Source organism: Elephas maximus, chromosome 1 (assembly GCF_024166365.1).
Source record: "Elephas maximus indicus isolate mEleMax1 chromosome 1, mEleMax1 primary haplotype, whole genome shotgun sequence".
Taxonomy (NCBI): domain Eukaryota; kingdom Metazoa; phylum Chordata; class Mammalia; order Proboscidea; family Elephantidae; genus Elephas; species Elephas maximus.
In genome coordinates, this window is record NC_064819.1 from 167,517,991 (window position 1) to 167,523,990 (window position 6,000).

Here is a 6,000-nt window from a genome sequence, read left to right on the forward strand (position 1 = left end):
TTGGCTACCAATTTGGGAAAACAAAACAAAACAAAAAACTTAATTCTTTCTATTTCACAAAATACATAAAAATGATGTCCAAATTAGGCAGACACCTCAGTGTGAAAGGTTAAAAAATAAATCTTAAAGCTTTTGGAAAATAACATGGGATAAAATATTTATGAACTTATGAAATTTCAATATTTCTTAAATAAATAACCAAAATATTAATTTAAAAAATTTATATTGGACATTATTTTTAGAAAAGTTCTTTTACAAGGATTTTATCTACTTTCACAAAGTATATAAAACCCATTGCCATCAAGTCAATTCTGTCTCATAGCGACCCTATAGGACAGAGTAGAACTGCCCCGTGGAGCTCCCAAGGAACGTCTGCTGGATTTGAACTGCTGACCTTTTGGTTTGCAGCAGTAGCACTTAACCACTACGCCACCAGGGTTTCCTACAAAAGTATATACATATGCTAAATATGTAAATATTTATGTGTGTGTGTATACACATACACACATATATATGTACATATATATCACTTTTAAAATATCACATAAAAAGATAGACCAATTATAAATCAAAAGATGATATGAATATCCAAATCAAAAGACAATATTGCATTGGCTAATGTATACATGAAAAAAATGCTGAATATCAGTAATCATTATAAAATTGTAAAATACAAACACAATGAAATACCACTATTCATTCATCAGAATGGCTAGACATATATGTATTACCAAGCATTGATGAAGATCTGAAGTACCTTATAACCGTTGCTGTCCATTCTATTCCAATTCATAGCGACCCTATAGGACAGACCATAACTGCGCCATAGGGTTTCCAAGGAGTGGCTGGTGGATTCAAATCACCAACCTTCTGGTTAGCAGCCTAGCTTTTAACTACTGTGCCTCCAGGGCCCCGAAGTAACTTACAGGCAGTGTATGTGATCACTTTAGAGAACTGCTTCAGACTAGCTACTAAATCTGATTGCACTGAAAGGTATGATCCAAGAAATCCACTCATAGATATATACTCAAGAGAAATGCATACATATGTGCATGAAAATACTTATGTGGAAATGTTGATAGTAGCACTTTTTTTAATAGCCAACAGCTGCATGCAATGCAAATGTCCAATAAGATTAAGACAGATGAGTGTTATCTTGGTATATTCATACATTAAAATAGCATACAGCAATCAAGAAAAAAGTATTATATAAAACAACATAGATGATTACCACAGAAATAAAAATCAATATGTTGGAAGTCTCACGGAGCTAAAATCAATGTGTTGGCAGTGCTGTGTTCCTTTTAGGAGTCTCTAGGAGAGAATCCTATTTCTTACCTTTCCCATTTTCTGGAGGCAGCCTGCATTCCCTGACTGGGGATCTCTTTCTATCTTCAGAGCTAGCAATGACTGGTGATGGGGTCTGTCTCATATCATATCACTCTGACACCAACTCTTCTGCCCACACTCCTCCACATTTAAGGATTTTGTGAGTAAATTGGGCTCACCTAGATAATCCAAGATAGTCTCCTTGAGTTAAGGCGACCTGATTAGCAAATTTAATTTCATCTGTTACCTTAGTTTCTCTTTGCCATATAAGGTAACATATTCACAGGTTCAGGGATTAGGATGTAGGTTTCTTTGGGAGGACAATACTCTCTTACCACACTGCGTGTGTGAGTTTCTTCCTTGAAATTTAGGTCTAGAAAATTGAAGATGTAGCATGTCACAGTTAGCCTACAAAATTTAATTTTACATCCTCAACTCTGCTTGCCCTCTATAGTTGTTTTTTTTGTTTTTGTGCCTTGTTCTTGTAGAAGACAAACTGCACTATTACATTTTAATATTTACCACTCTGACTTTTTAATATGAAAATATTTATGCAACCAGAGTAACAGAATAAAATGTCTGAATATATCTAGGAACGTGAAGTATGACCTTTAGAGTTTTGCCTGTTGTTTGCCATTGTTCTTTGAGATATAGCTATATTTTTCCTATCTTCCTTGTTTCTACTAAAATAGTCACAGAAAGAAGATGTAATTGGTATTATAAGAACATAATAATTGTGTGATAGACATTGGATTCCTTTTTAAAGACAAAAATCCATGTGTTTTATTTGCATTAATAACGTTTTTCATTACTAATTTCGTTCTGGTGTGCTTAAGAAAAAAATCACATGTCCGTAATTGTCATACTGTGATGCTTGCTTGTTGCTGTGATGCTGAAAGTAATGCCACCGGTATTTCAAATACCAGCAGGGTCACCCACAGTGGACATGTTTCAGAGGAGCTTACAGGCTAAGACAGGCTAGGAAAAAGGATCTGGTAATCTACTTCTAGAAAAAAAATTGGCTAGTGAAAATCTTATGAATAGCACTGAAACATTGTCTAATACAGTGCCGGAATATGAGCCCCTAAGTTTGCAAGGAACTCAAAATATGACTGGGACAGAGCTGTCTCCTCAAAATAGAGTTTACCTTATTGATGTGGATGAAGTAAAACTTTCAAAATCTTCATTTACTAATATGGTACAGCTCAAAATGAGAAGAAATGGCTTCAAACATGCATTAGTAATTAGAATGTGGAATGTATGAATTATGAATCTAGGAAAATTAGATGTTGTCAAAAATGAAATGGAGTTCTTGATGATTGATATCCTAGGCATTAATGAGCTGAACTGAACTGGTATTGACCAATTTGAATTGGACAAACATATGGTCTGCTATGCCAGAAATGACAAATTGAAGAGGAACAGTGTCACATTCATTGTCAATAACATTTCAAGATCTATCCTTAAGTATGATACTGTCAGTAATAGCATAATATCCATATGCCTAAAATGAAGACCAGTTATTACAACTGTTATTCAAATTTACACACCAACCACTAATGTCAGAGATGAGGTTTGAAGATTGTTACCAAATTCTGCATTCTGGAATTGATCAAACATGCAATCAAGATGCATTGAAAATTACTGATGATTGGAATACGAAAGTTGGGAGCAAAGAAGAAGGATTTGTAATTGGAAAATATGACCTCAGTGATAGAAATGTTAACGGGGACTGTATGATAAAATTCTGCAAGCCCAACAACTTACTCGTTCGAAATACCCTTTTTCAACAATATAAACAGAGACTATATGTGTGCATATCTGCAGATGGAATCCATAGGAGGCAAATTGACAAAATCTGTGGAAAGAGATGGTGGAGAAGCTCAATATCATCAGTCAGAATAAGACCAGGCCCAACTAAACAAGACCATCAATTGCTCTGATGCAAATTCAAGTTAAAGCTGAATAAAATTAGAGCAACTTCACAAGACACAAGGTACAACCTTGAGTATATCTCACCTTAATTTAGAGAACATCTCAAGACTAGATTTAACACATTAAACACTAATGACCGAAGACCAGACCAGTTGTGGGATGACATCAAGGACATCATACATGAAGAAAGCCAAAGGTCATTAAAAAGACAGGAAAGAAAGAAAAGACCAAAATGGACATCAGAGGAGATTTTGAAACTTGCTCTTGAATGTAGAGTAGGTAAAGAACAGGAAAAAATGATGAAGCAAAAGAGCTGAACAGATTTCAAAGGGCTGCTCGAGAAAACAATGTAAATTATTATCACATGTGCAAAGACCTGGAGTTAGAAAACCAGAAGGAAAGAACACACTCAGTATTTCTCGAGCTGAAAGAAATGAAGAAAAAATCCAAGCTTCGAGTTGCAATGTTGAAGGATTCTGTGGGCCAAAGATTGAATGATGGAGGAAATATCAAATGAAGATGGAAAGAATACATAATCACTGTACCAAAAAAGTTGGTGACATTCAACCATTCAACCATCAGGAGCTAGTGTATGATTAAGAACCAATGGTACTGAAAAAGGATGTCCAAGCTGCACTGAAGGCATTGACAAAAAAACATGGCTCCAGGAATTGATGGGATACCAATTGAAATGTTTCAACAAATGGATGCAGTGCTTGAAGAGCTCACTGGTCTATGCGAAGAAATTTGGAAGATAGCCTCCTGGCCAACCAATTGAAAGAGATTCACATGCGTGCACATTCCAAAGAAAGGTAATCCAGTGTAATGCAGAAATTATAAAACAATATCATTAATATCACATGCACGTAAAATTTTGCCAGAGATAATTCAAAAATGGTTGCAGCAATATATTGACAGGGAAATTCCAGCAATCAAACTGAATTCAGAAGAGGAAATGGAATGAGGGATATTATTGCTGATGTCAGAAGGATCTTGGATGAAAGCAAAAAATACCAGAAAGATTTTTACCTGTGTTTTATCAACTATGCAAAGGCATGACTGTGTGGGTCAAAACAAATTAGGGATAACGTTTCAAAGAATAGAAATTCCAGAACAATTAATTATGCTCACAAAGAATCTATACATAAACCAGAAGGCCATCATTTGAACAAAGTAAGGGGATACTGCATGGTTTAAAATCAGAAAAGACGTGCGGCAGGGCTGTATCAGTGCACCATATTTATTCAATGTGTATGCTGAGCAAATGAGATGAGAAGCAGTACTATATGAAGAACAGGACATCAGAATTGGAGGAAGACTCACTAATAACCTGCAATTATGCAGATGCGCAACCTTGCTTGCTGACAGTGAAAAGGACTTGAAGTACTTATTGATGAAGTTCAAAGACTGCAGCCTTCAGTATGAATTACACCTCAACTTAAAGAAAACAAAAACCCTCACAACTGGATTAATAAGCTGCATCATGAGAAATAGAGAAAATATTGAACTTGTCAAGGATTTTATTTTACTTGGATCCACAATCACCACCCATGGAAGCAGCAGCCAAGAAATCAAACAAAGTAATACATTGGGCAAATCTACTGTAAAAGACAGCTTTAAAGTGTTGAAAAGCAAAGATGTCTTTGAGGATTAAGGTGTACCTGATCCAAGCCATGGTATTTTCAATTGTCTCATATGCTTGGGAAAGCTGGATAATGAATAAGGAATATTAGAGAAGAATTGATGCCTTTGAATTATGATGTTGGTGAATAATATTGACTATACCATGGACTGCCATAACAACACACAAATCTGTCTTGGAGGAAGTACATGCAGAATGCTCCTTAGAAGCTAGGATGATGAGACTTCATCTCATGTACTTTGGATATGTTATCAAGAGTGGCCAGTCCCTGGGAAGGACATCATGCTTGGTAAAGTAGAAGGTCAGTGAAACAGAGAAAGACCCTTAATGAGATGGATTGACACAACAGCTGCTACAATGAGCTCAAACATCAGTGATTGTGAGGATGACAGAAGACATGAACAGTGTTTCATTCTGTTGTACTTAGAATGCCTATGAATCGGAATTGACTTGATGGCACCTGAGAACAATAACAACAATCATTTTAAAATTCACCAAGGCAAATATACATTACATAGAACATACTACCAGCACATCACTTGCAGAATCTTTTTGTATGTTTTCATGTTTTACTTGGGAAACAGACTTTCTAGTATGCTTTAAAGCAGGAGGAAAGAAGCTGTTTAGTAATACCTGTGCACCACCTCTGCTCCTCTCTCTCTTCTTCCCATGCCCAGGAAAGATGGTATCCTTGATGATAACAAAAGGCCACTCTTGTTAATATTTCACTAAAAAGAATTATATAGTTTGTGTCATTCTCTCAAAATAGTAATAAAGGTACAATGACACAGCCAGAATTCGGCCTTTTGGAGCATGGAAGGTATTTACCATGCATAGGCAAGTGTCAGTAGCAGCTGTGAGGCCTCATAAAAACTTTGGGGGAATCTGCAAGGTGCTCCTCTGACTGGGGATGTATTGCACTGTCACCTATTGGGTGGAGTCATCTATATGAGAACATATTATCTCCTTTAAATTTGTTACTGTTTCTGTATCATTACTCCACTGTGGCTAATTACCACATAAATAATCACTTCAAAGGAACTCTGAAGAATCAGCAGTATCCCCGGTTCTGTTCAAATGACTTCCTCTTGGTC